Here is a 13731-nt window from a genome sequence, read left to right as displayed (position 1 = left end):
TAGTGGAGGTTAAGAAAAGGAGAGGTACTGGCTGCTAGGCACTCAGACGCAGGCAAACTAAAGGACTCTTTAGGTTGACCTAATAGGAGGCTATTAATCAACAAAACAGAGCCCAGGACCTACTTTCTGTTCCTTGAATGGAGAGAATATAGGAAACCAGCAAACTTTCAGTCACTGTAGGCAGGGCCAAGTTCGTCCGACACCAGTAGGAAGTAAGTCAGGACAGGAATCAGTAGAGATTGAGCTAGAACTTTGGGGGGACAGGAAAGGCAGGTAGGAAGGAAGAAAGAAAAACAGAGTTAGCATAGGTATTCAATTTTGAAGGTACAAGAGAAAAAAATACAACAAGGACCAACAGAGGTAAAGCAGCAGAAAAATCAAACAATCTAACACAAAAATCTGCTTTAACAGATAAAATTCACATTGACCAATAATGGTAAAGTAGCAAATACATCTATCAATCTAACACATAAGTCTGCTTAAACAGAATATAAAATCAAGGTAGTGTATTTATCATCACTCATATAAACAAGTTGGTGTTACAGATAGTTATGAAATTGTAACCAAGTCAATTTCAGTGCTACCTCAAATAAAGAAAGTTATAGATCTAATTAAAATATGATCAAGACATTAGCCTAGTTATTTTTAATGTCAGTAGTATAAGTACTACAGGTACTAAGTTAACAGCAATGAAAGCTAAGCAATAACACTAAACTGAAATACTGTTACAGTTATGGCAGGAGTTCCCACAGAGCCTGCAGAGGCCCCTAAAGAGACACGCCAAGAGTGCAGGGTTATTAACTTAGTTAGCAACGGCAAAACGCCAAGTTATGCAAATAGTAAGCCCCACGTGGGTGGCGCAGTTTTGGTAGCGATAAGGCTACAAAATTACAAGCAGTCGGAAATGATTCAACATGTCTGGAAGTAAGTTAAAAGACAACTGTAATATTGCAATACAGCGTTATATTATCAGCCAGAAACGCTTCAAAATTATATGGCCTCAAATCAGGGAGCGCATATTAAGTAGAAAAGAAAAAGTAATGGTGCAGTTCAGTTTGCGACGGCAAAAAACGCCAGTTATGCAAATAGAAGCACCAAGTGGGTGGCGCAGTTTAGGTAGCGATAAGGCTACAAAACTACAAGCAGTCTAAAATGGTTCCAGATGTCTGGAAGTGAGTAAAAAAGAAAAAGTATTAGCACAGATTCAACATGATGTTATCAGCCAGAAACTCTACATTTGTTTGTGATAAATAACCGTGCAAGTATTGAGACAAGTTTTGTTAGCACCATAACAACTACGTAACATTGCTTAATAGAAAACAAAGCAAAAACAACAGTTAAAAACGGATTATCTGATCTGTGTCAAGAGAACAGAGTCTTTAAATAATAGAGCTGTGAGTCCATAACACAAGGTCCTTTGTTACAAAAATAATGTTGACTTCTTTGGATAGTTCAGCCAGCACAGTAGCGTACAGTTAAGATTACTAGTAAAAGTAATCGACAACAATGCAGTAACAGGTTTCAGTTAATAGGGCATCAACAGCAATCTCTAATTTCAAGCTGAGAACACTAAATTAAGGTAACCTACCAGAGTTAGCACACCAGGGCAGGAGCTAACAGCAGCCAGAGACCTGGAAAGGTGGAAAGCAGTAAAAGGAGTGACGCAGTTGCAGGAAGGGGTATTAGTAAACTCACAGAGGATTAGGGCGGGACAGGAGTAAAGCATGCAAGTTAAGGAATGGGTAGGCGAATGTAGTAATAGCACAAAGTCAGTAAACTGACTTTTCTTGTCTAGCAACTATTTTATCACACTATGTTGGCACAATTGTGACACCCCACCACTGGACCAGAAATCAAGAAGCTGCAATCCTCACCACTGGCAACAGTGGCGGACATACATTGGGAAGACAACAAGGTACATACAGTATTTCCAGATGCAGTTGTCTGTATCAAGTGCAATTTCTCTTAATAGCACACAGAGACTACAGTCAGTCTGAGTCTGATTTCTCTCTCATTCTCCAGATCCCCAATAAGACTCCATAGTGGCACATCTATAGAGTTGAGATCTCAACTGAGTGGCCAAGCCAAGACCTCCATCACCCTCTCGGTCCAATAAGTGCCTCATGTCCCTGCCCAAGTAGGTGACACAAACACTCTTTGAGGTTTGATTTATACACACACACACACACACACACACACACACACACACACACACACACACACACACACCTGGGAAATGCTGGCACAGGTTTACAAGCTATGCCTGCTTTTTCCCAGACTATAAGGTAATTATCACTGCCACCAGCCACTTCCTTATCAGCTACTTTAAGGCCCTTAACAAAGGGTGTCCATTCTTACTGTGTAATGTTATTATTAATATAAATGGTAGTTTGACCAAGAACAAACCTATCAGGAGTGGCCCATTGTGTCACCAAATAAATGTGCAAGTACTCTCGGAACTTAAATAGCGAGCTCAGTCACAATGAAAGGTTTAAATATATTTAATAATAAATAACTGAACAAGACAATGCTATATATATATATATATATATATATATATATATATATATATATATATATATATATATATATATATATATATATATATATTTACAGAAACATCAGAGTTCAAAACCATAGGAAATATTTAAAACAACTTTGCTGGACAGTCTCAAATAAATAAAGAAAACATCTAAACAATGCTTCATTATATTCCTGACTGAATCTAAGAGAGTTACTATACATTAGTTAACTTACGTAAGAGCAAGGCAGATGTGGTGAATGGATCTTCTCTAGTTGTTGTTGTCAGGTCAAAGACAGAATACAGAATGCTATGTCTCTCTCAGAGACTTATCAAATTAATATCTCAAATATTACTGCTGGGCTAGCTTGCAGAATGACATAGTTTCTTGCCATCTAACTTCTAGTTCCCAGTCCCCAAAACAACCATTGATGGCAGCTGGTAGCATTTAGCATCTACCTGTAAAAATACATACACAAGGGCTTTTCCTCAGATCTTTGGCAAATGGTGGAAGTCATAAAACAATAAAACACTTCCAAGACACTACATAAAGCTCCCTTGTTTTACAGATTGTGTCTCATTGCTGCATTGAAGCTGAAAGATATCATCTTGTATTGCATTGCCATAAAGTAATTTAATATCAGCTATTTTTCTGAAGTTAACCTCCTGTATTCCAGTTTCCATTGTTAAAATATACATTTTATTTTTTTTTTATTTTATTTTATTTGCATTTTTTTACCAGGATGGTCCAGCTGGGCCAGAAGTGCCCATTGTCAGTGGAGTCCTGGGGAGGCAAGCTTCACATATAAGACATTTCACATACAATACAGAATTTACATAATAAAGACATTTAGTGCATTTTATTGGCAGGTTATACAATTGCTGAAAAGTCATTCTCAAATCAAACATATTACACAAGCAATACAGAGTATATACATGAGAACATTCCATATGAGTAGTTTTCAGCTATCAAAATCTATATAGGACACTTCATGCAGTGGGTACAAAGCAGATATAGGAATTAATTAGAGACTAGGTACTTAAACGTTTCACATGTTTAGGAGGTGTAATAGCTGAGCGATAGGCTATATGAGTACTGTTGCAGGAATCAGCAAAGTTGGTGAATATTGTTGCAGATATAAGTAATGGTATGATATTAAGGTAGGCTGCAAGAGTAGCTGAATGTCTCACCTGGTTCAAAGGTAGGTCTATAAGGGGTAGGAAGAGAAGGTAGGAGACAAGAGATATCAATGGTAGAACAATGAGGGTTAGTAGAACAGGGAAGTGGACAGGATGGAGAGGTGGAGTAAGTAAAAAGACAGGTGGATGTGAAAGGAGGATGCCAGAGTAGTAGAGTGAGGGTGTGAATAGTTGTGATGGTTGAAGTTAGGTTACATGAGATGTGGTGTTAGCACATGTGCGCAGCCAAGATGAGGAGAGGTGTTGTTTCAAATATGTCTTGAAGAGGGTTACTGAGTGGGTGGATTTAAGTGTTGGGGAGAGGGAATTCAAAAGTTTTGTGATGGTAAAGGAGTAAAGCATCTGGCCAGCCGAAAGTTTGTTTTTTTCTACATTTACAAGCAGTTGGTTGTTGGATCGGAGTGGTCTGTTAGGATGGTAAAAAGTAAGTATAGAAGATAGAGCAAGGCACATGGATGGATTATGAATGAGTTTGTGAGCTGTAGTTAGTTGGATAAAGGTGAGACAGTTGGGGAGTTCAAGCCATTTTAGGTTGCGTAATGATGAGCAGTGGTGGGATGAGTAGGAGGCATTAGTTACAAACTTAGCAATTTTGTTGTAGCATGAGTCTAGTCTGGACTTTAGAGAGGACTGAATGTTGGTGAGGAGGGGGACACCATATAAAAGAGAGGGTAATAGAAAAGAAGAAGAAATGGAAAGTTGGGCTGATGCACTGAGTAGATGTTTGTGTTGGTAGAGAGTGCTAAGCTTTTGATGTGTCTTTTTGACATTGGACTGAATGTGCAGGTCGAATGATAGATTTTCGTCTATGATGACACCTAGGAGTTTTGTGCTAGGTACAATGTCGATGGTAGTACCATTTAGGGATTGAATGGTGAAGTTCTTTTTTGTAGGGGTGTGGACTTTTGGGGGGCAAAGATTACTAGTTTGGTTTTGTTGGGGTTCAGGGCAAGATGATTTATTAGACATCCAAATTTCAGTGGAGGTGAGGGCATTTTGGGTGAGTTGGTGTAGTTCTGAGGAGTTGTTTGCAGTGGAGTCATCTGCATACTGGATGACTGAGCCTTGAGAGAACAGGGTGTGGAAGTTATTGATAAATATACTAAACAGAAGTGGGCCTAAAATGGAACCTTGAAGAGCACCAGTGGTGGTGTTTAGGAAAGGGGAGCAAGGGTTCTGCCATTTAGTTGATTATTGCCTGTTAGTCTGGTAATTAGTGAACCAGTTTAGAGTTTGAGGTGAGGTACCCATGTTAGAGAGTTTTATTAGAAGGAAAGAGTGGGATATAGTATTGCAAGCTTTAGGAAGATCAAGAAATAGTGAAAATATGATTTTACCAGTGCCACAGGCTTGGTTGGCAGTGTCCATGAAAGATATGAGTGAGGGCAGTGATGTTACTATGTCCTGGCCAAAATGCATTTTGAGTGGGGGAGAGGTTGTTGTTGTGAGTCAGATGGTGAAGATGTTGAGAATGAATATATTTTTCCAGAATCTTAGAAATGGATGACACTATAGCAATGGGGCAGAAGTTGGTGGTGTCTATGTTGGGGCCTCCCTTGTGTAGAGGGAGGATATAAGCTTTTTCCCAGATGATGGGCATATAGGATTCTTGGATCGATCTGTTGAGAAGTATGCTGATAGGGTAAGAGATTGAGTTGGCTGAGATTTGTAGGTATTTGGCAGGTATATTGTCAGGGGCATTTGTGCATGGTTTGAGTTTTAGAAGCTATTTTTAATAGTCGAGGTGGGTATAGGTGACAGAGTAAAGTTGGGAATAGGGGGTGTACTGGTGTTAGCTGTAGAGAGGTCTGTGGTGGACAAGTTGGTATTGGGAAAGGTAGTGGTTAGATTGGCTATAGTATCTATGAAATAGGAGTTGAAGGTTGCAGCAATTTCAATGGGTGTTTTATTTGGGTCTGGACAAGGATTATTACTAGAGTCTGGGTTTAATAAAGAGATGAGAGAGCTCCAGAATTGCTTTGGGTTTTCTTGTGTTGATTTTGTAATGTAAGGTAGTGTTCTTTTTTGTTTTGCAATACTAGGCACTTAACCTGGTTTCGGAGCTGTTTGTATTGACCAAGGTCAGATGGGTTTTTGTTTTTTGCCAGATTTTCCATGATTTGTCCCTGCATTTCATGAGATCCTTACTGGATCTTGTTAGCTAACTGGTATGTTTGGTCTTTACTCTCTTTTGTCGAAGGGGAGCGAGATTGTTTAGTATGCTGAGGAAGGTTGAGTTGAAGAACTCAACTGCCTCATCAAGGGGAAGTGATTTTAGTGCATCCCATTTGATGCTAAGCAACCTTTGGTTAAAGCTAGATAGACAGAACTGGGATTCATCTCTGGTAACCATGTACTGATGTTTATTAATTGTTGTGGTACATGCACGTTGTATAAAGGCCTGTAAGTGGTCACTTATACTACTGAAGTGGGGTATATTAGAGAGATTCCCTCCACCTTTTTGTTGGGGTCTGTCAGCCCCAAGACAGGTGAAATCTTGGGGAAGGAATTCTCTGTCCTTAATATAGGATTTTAGCCATATTTCAGTTGTGGCAATAATATCTGGTTTGTTGTGGGCTACCCATGCATGGAAGTCAGGTATTTTATTTCTGATGCTTTGTGGGTTAATTGCAGTGAAGTTTATTGATTTATGGGAGTTGGGGGTTGCCGAGGAGAGGAGATGGGACCTGAGCTGGGATGTATATCTCTGCATAGCGATAGGTTTGTTACAGGATATGGGAGAGTATTGCATTCTAGTTTCCGTTTTACTTTGATTGGATAATTTAGAGAGAAAATATTATTGTCGTGGTGATGGTGGGGGAGGATTTTTACTCTGGTACATAATAATATGCTTGTGTTGTAAAGGCTGGCTGAAATTTGTGAGAAGGAAGTGGTGTGTTCAGACTGCATGGGGAGAGAGGATAATGTGCAGTGGGAGGAAGAGGGAGAAGAATGATGTAGAGAGGTTAGATATAGTAGGATATTGAAAGAGAGTGATAAGGTAAGCAGAATAGTGATAGTAGAGATGGACATTGTAGTATGGGATGTGGGTGACTAAAGGAGTGAGAATTAGTGTGCGTTAGTGAGATGTGGTGGTGGTGAAGAGGTTGTACTGATGGGGTAATGAGGTGAGTTCAGATGTTGGTTATGTGTGGGTTTTGTTGGAGGTGTGGCTAATGATGTACTGTAAGGGGAAGTGAAGAGGTGTGGCTAGTAGTGTAATGAGAGGGGAACTGGGTGGTGGGATAATTGGGTGGTGCATTAGGAGGAGAAGCTAGAGTAAGTATAAAAGTAATTGATGTGGGGGGTGGGTGGGAATGAAGGTAGGGCAGGGGAGCGGAGTGAGCTCGAGCTCAGCAAGGATGAATGGAAAGGGTTGAAAACAACTGCAGATTTCCTATCTGAGAAGAAAACTATCAGTAAGGTCAGAAATCTGGAGGGGGAGCAGATGGTATTTAAAGATGGCGCCGCAGCTCAGGGGAGGAATAAGTAAACTCTCAACAGGAGGAGGGAGGGAATAGACAGGATTGACAGAGCTGGGAAGCTTACAATAAGATTATGTTAGGAGACTGAGAGAAGGGGGGGCTAAAAGCCAGGTCTTGGGGAAAGCTGTGAGAAAACAGGTTTGACAGGGCTAGGAAATGTGCAATAGAATTATGTTAGGAGAACAAGAAAAGGGGGGAGGCTATGAACCAGGACTTGGAGAAAGCTGTGAGAAGATAAAAACAACCAACCAACTAGCCCAGGTCAGTACCTAAAGGTGTCTGTTTATCTATGTGAAATCAAAAGCAGATTTAGTAGAGCATCAGGGAAGTAGAATATAAAATAAATGTAAAGCTTTGAGAAACTGTATACATATTTTTTACAATAAATGGGAGAATAAACTATAAGAATATAAAATAAATGTAATATACAATATAAATAAAATATAAGAATATAAAATAAATACAAAGCTTTGGAAAATGTATATATTTGTTACAATAAATGGGAGGAAAAGTGGGGGGGCAGTAGTGTGCACAGCAGAAGAATCAGTAGGAGTATCACAGAGAGAAGATTATAATACACCTACACTACTCACAGTCTGTCAGTTACAATAGTGCATGTACATTTCTGTTCTTTTCCAGTAGGGTATGCTGTAGATAAATTTCAAGCACTTTGCAAAAACCTTTTCAACACATTCAACACACACGTCTGTACCAGCAGTTTGATATACACATGACATAGAGTTCTAATACATTTGTAACACAAGCATCTTATATGAATCTTGTTGATATTCACAAATGACATATAATTATTTACAAAATTCCAGATAGCTGGGCTGGCAGTATCTCCCTTTGTCACAACAGGTATGTAATTGTTCATTATCAATATTTTTCTTAGGAATTACATTTCTGAAAGTCGCAACATTCAAATTTTCATTGCTAACAGCCTGCTTAGAAATTACATTTTTGTTAGATATGGTGCTACTGGTTAAACAGTTGGCAGCTAAACTTTAGCTTAACAGTACTTGTGCAGCTGTCTAAAATGAGAATTGATGCAAACATCTGCTACCTCACTGTCAGTTTGACAGATGAATCACTACACATTAGGGTTCAATGTTATTTTACTATGTAAACAAGGTATTAATGGACTGTGGAAATGGACTCATCATGAGGACTATAGTAAGCATGTGGCTAACATTAATATTAAGATAGTTCCTTACAATGTGTGCCTTCTTCCCACATTTGAAACATTTCATTTGCTGACATTTTCTGGATATTTGCAAGTAACATTTTACTTTTAGGTTTAGTTTACTCAGTATAAATCAAGGATTCATTAGCTAACATTTTCTTCATTTAGCACAACTAGCTTGCCAGTACCCTTAGGGTCACTCTGAGTAGCCCATTTAAGACAGTCACTTGTGAGTGCTTTTCTGAATTTATCAGCTGCTAATAGATGCACTATTTTGTGTGATAATATAATGACAACAATAAATAATAACTAATTTATTTATCTCAGGTTTTAGCTGTAAGTTTATAATATGCATTAAATCAGACATTTGAGTTCATGCAGGCTTGTTGGTGATAAATATCCAGTCACAAATGTTTATAACTTGAGTATCAGGAGACACACCAGTCCTAGTATGCACTTCTGTATTTGTTATAGTTCAAAAACCTTGTACATTCCATGCCTATATAAGCTTTTAGGGATTCCAATATTAGGTGGGAAAACAGTCTTGAATCAGTCAGCCTAAGCCCAATTTCCCTAAGATGCATGCCTCCTGAAGGCAATCAGAGATGCCTTGGTGTCATCATCTTTGTTGTTTTTTTCAATGAAAGGGTAGGCTTTGGAGCACTCATCAGAGATACTAAAAGGTATAGCTCTTCTTGAAAACTATTGCCCGTTGGCAAATGCATTCGTCTCCCAAAAGGACAACATGGACTGCATCAGAGTTGTGTTGTTCTGGACTATAATTTTCACAAACTTCTTTTGGACAAAACAAAAGAATGAGACTTAATTTGCACATAACACAGGTTGCTCTCTCTTATCTCTCTCTCTGGTTAGCAGGAATGAAATATTGCAATTTAGTGGAATGACCACATTTTTCCTGCTGCAGAGAGCACAAGGCACTGAAAGCAAAACTTATAAGTTCAGAACATGTTAGTTTCAGAGACAAAAAGGCAAAATAAAAATAAAACATTGCTATCAAGAAACATTCTTGTAAATCATTCAAGTTTCCACCTCCAGCAGAATACTCAAATAGTCCTTGATAAATTGAAGTAATATTGCCACTTGGGGTTTCCTGCATTCTTCCTTTTACTCTTTGGTCTACTGCTATGCAGTATATCCACCAACCACCAAAAAATTCCTGACTCTGGAAAAAGGTCTCCATCTTCCTTGACAGGCAGTTATCTCTTTCTGGATTCAGCATCATTATAAACAGGTGCTTTCATTTAGCTCCATAAGCTGCTAAAGAATTTATCCTGTAGTCCACAAATTAATTTACTCAGCCTCCATTAACAACTGTATAACTCAGAGGAATAACTTATCCAGAAAGTGGTCCAAGATTGTCCCCGAAAAGAGGCTTGTAGCTGGTGAGTATACACCATAACAAATGAATAAAATAAAATAAAATAAAATTGTCTGCACTGTTGTTTGTCTGGTTCATCAAATATCTTTACTGGTGGACTGTTTCATCATGTTGAACCATACCTTAGATAACTGTTGTTTAGTTGACTAAAACACTATATAGTGTGATTCACATTGTCTACTGATGTGCAGCAGTAGTTTATATATATAAGTAAAAGGGGAATGAGAGCAAGTCCCTCCCCCCAAAAAATGCTTATGCTCTATTTTAATTTGTGTATTTGTCAAAGGTAGGAAATATATTTGAACAGTAAGTCTTATTTTAAACACTGCATTTTAAAAGTGCACATTTGGGGCAACGTATGTATTTTAAATTCTGTATTTGCATGTTTGGCACAACATATGTATTTTAAACTCTGTGTTTTGGAGTGTGTTATTTGTCTTAAATTGGAAGTGCATTTAATATAGAGAGCGTTACTGGAATGCTTGTTTCTTTTTTCTTCTTCTTTTATTTCATGGAGTATATGTTTGTTTTATTTTTACTGTATCTAGATGTGTTTTAATAGGGCATGGATGTTAAAAAAAAGGGCATTATTGTCATGTGCGTACATGTATTTGTATACCACTTCTAATCTTCTTGATTTCTTGGGTTTCATAGCTTACATTTTTCTTTAGCCAAATCTGTTGTAGTGTTCACTGAAGTGCCACAATATCACGCATGTACACAAGGTGTCAAGTTTAGCTCCCTGATGCTGAACACTGTGATATTTCACAGAAAATTGCTGCCAGTACAGTTTCTAAGCATGTGCCTTCAGTGATTTATTTTTCGTAAGAAGGTTCTCTTTTTTCTGCAGTTATAAATCCAGGTAGTTAGAGGACAGTTCCCAGATTAGGTAAATATGCCCTTTCCTTGGTGATTGTGCAATCTCGAAGTTAGTAATTATAATTAGCGGGGAGGAGGCCTAGCTCCCTGCAAAAAATTATGGTTTTTACTTAAAAAAAAAACTAAAAGTTTGCATGCACTAAGGTTTTTTCTTGGTGCATATGTACTGGCATGTCGAAGTCAGCATTGTTGGAGTTTTAACATTGACGTTTTGCATTCAACAATGGGTGGCTTCACTAATTTAAGCACACCTCTCTCTCTCTCTTTCTCTCTCTCTCTATATATATATATATATATATATATATATATATATATGTGTGTAGTTTGGAGTTTGACCTAAAAAATGCATACTTTTATTTCTTTTTCATCAGGTTAGGTTCCCAAAGAGTTGTAAGCATTGTGGTTGGGACATAACGAGATGTAGTCTGTGTGTGTGTGTGTGTGTGTGTGTGTGTGTGTGTGTGTGTGTGTGTGTGTGTGTGTGTATGCGCACACATATCTCACACATTGTGTGTGTGTGTGTGTGTGTGTGTGTGTGTGTGTGTGTGTGTGTGTGTGTGTGTGTGTGTGTGCGCGCATATATATCTCGTACATGTGAATCTTGCATAGGCATCTTATTATGAAGTCTATGCTCATCCAACAGACATACACACAAATCATCTCTCAGTGTCCTCTTTGCTGTTTGTCCTATATAATGTAATTGGTCCATGTCATAGAAATGATATCATCCTATGTCAGGAAAAAGTTAGGCTACCTTAGCATAAAATATTATAGAAATATTTTAGGGAGATATACATGGACTTCAGAATTTTTAACGTAAATAAACCAAGGAAAAGTGCAGTAAGACATGGCATTATATGTATTTAGCAGCTTTTAACAGTGACATACTGATGGCATTCACTATTTGGAACAGAATGAAATGAAAATGTTTAAGAAAAGCAAAGGTAAACTTGCTCAGATAAATTTGTTTATAATCTGGTATGTCCAAGGGTTATATGATCATATTTAGACATTATTAACCCCTTCCCAGTAGTGGTTTCTTATTGAAATAGATGCACTTGAATCAAATAAATCTTAGTCACATTTTATTCAAAAATAGTACTTGCTTTGAAATCCATAAAAGAATGACAAACAGGAAATATTTCTGTCCAAAGTAAGTATTTACTTTTTTCTAAGTAATGTCTACCTTGGAGAGGACTGCATTAAGTAGCAGGGGCATGACAGAGGTAGTACCTTCTTTTTCTTTTGGCTGTTCCCATTAGGGGTCGCCACAGCGGATCATCTGTTTCTATTTCTTCCTGTCCTCTGCATCTTGCTCTGTCACACCAACCACCTGCATGTCCTCTCTCACCACATCCATAAACCTTATCTTAGGCCTTCCTCTTTTCCTCTTACCCGGGAGCTTCATCCTTAGCATCCTATTCCCAATATACCCAGCATCCCTCCTCAGCACATGTCCAAACCAATGCAATCTTGCCTCTCTGGCTTTGTCTCCAACCGTCAAACCTGGGCTGACCCTCTAATATGCTTATTCCTAATCCTGTCTACCATCATCACACCCAGTGCAAATCTTAACATCTTTAACTCTGCCACATCCAGCTCTGACTCTTGCCTTTTTATCAATGCCACTGTCTCCAACCCAAATAACATAGCTGGTCTCACTACCCTCTTATAGACCTTCCCTTTCACTCTTACTGGTACTCGTCTGTCACAAATCACTCCTGACACTCTTCTCCATGCACTCCACCCTGCCTGTACTCTCTGCTTCACCTTTCTTCCATACTCGCCATTACTCTGAACTGCTGATCCCAAGTATTTAAACTCATCCACCTTCACAAACTCTACCCCCTGCATCCTCACCATTCCTCTATCCTCCTTCTCATTCACGCACATATATTCTGTCTTAGTCCTGCTGACCTTCATTCCTCTCCTCTCTAGAGCATATCTCCACCTCTCCAGGGTCTCCTCAACTTGTTCCCTACTCTCACTACATATCACAATGTCATCTGCAAACATCATGACAGAGATAGTACCATTCCCCATAAAAAAACACTAATTTTGGGCAAATGTCCATTTATTATCTTCTGATCACAGTTTTCTGCAAAAAAGTAGATTTTTCAAATGTTTCTGGGAAGATCCTGCATGTCCAGACATATATACAATGTTCCTTTTATTTCTTTATCTTTTCTTATTATATTTATTTGTACTACCTTGTACAATGATACCAAGCCTTTTCAGGTGAAATTACTAATTTTTTTTTAGAAGTGAGCAAAGGATTTACTGCAGAATACCCATACATAGGATAAATTCTATCTTTTTTTAAGGTAAAATGAAGTGGAGTCTGTTTCCCGAGTAAAATAAGATTTCTGTAGATGTGTTTTCTTACATAGCAGACCATTCATCATACAAGTCTGCTATGCAGAAGCCTACATCTTATTCCTTTAATAAACTACACAGACATCTAGCAAAATATAATTAAATCTCTTAAGCATGCATTTCTGTTGAAGATATGGTATGATATATGGGAAATGTATGTGGAATGTAGGAAGATAGGAGGAAGTCTTGGAGGACAGGGCCAGAAAATAACATCTGGACATATTCAGAGATGACTCGTATCACAAGAGAGACACGTAAGACACTGTGGTTCAAGTGGGGCATCAGACAATGGATGCAGCTAGTGAAAAGTTCAGAAGATGCCTCTCAACTAGATTTTGCCTTGCTTGTAGAGATGTATGAAATGACAGAGCAAGAATATTTTATTTAAGTACAACTGAACCAAACATGGAGGAAGCATTTCTGACAGGAAGGGAGTGGATCTGAATCTTTCCCATGAGATAAGGGGAAGCCTATATTAAGGGGGTACTGTTGGCACTATGTGTGTATATATATATGTATATATATATATATATATATATATATATATATATATATATATATATATATATATATATAGACTTGTAGGAACCACAAGCGTAAGTGTGAAGAAGGAGACTGGTAGGGAGATGAAAACATCAAAGGGGGATAAAGTTTTCAGATGAGGGATGGGAATAGATTTGGAATG

The sequence above is a fragment of the Protopterus annectens genome, chromosome 8.part0 (assembly GCF_019279795.1).
Source record: "Protopterus annectens isolate FY-2018-M chromosome 8.part0, PAN1.0, whole genome shotgun sequence".
Lineage (NCBI taxonomy): Eukaryota > Metazoa > Chordata > Ceratodontiformes > Protopteridae > Protopterus > Protopterus annectens.
This window is presented reverse-complemented; position numbering follows the sequence as displayed.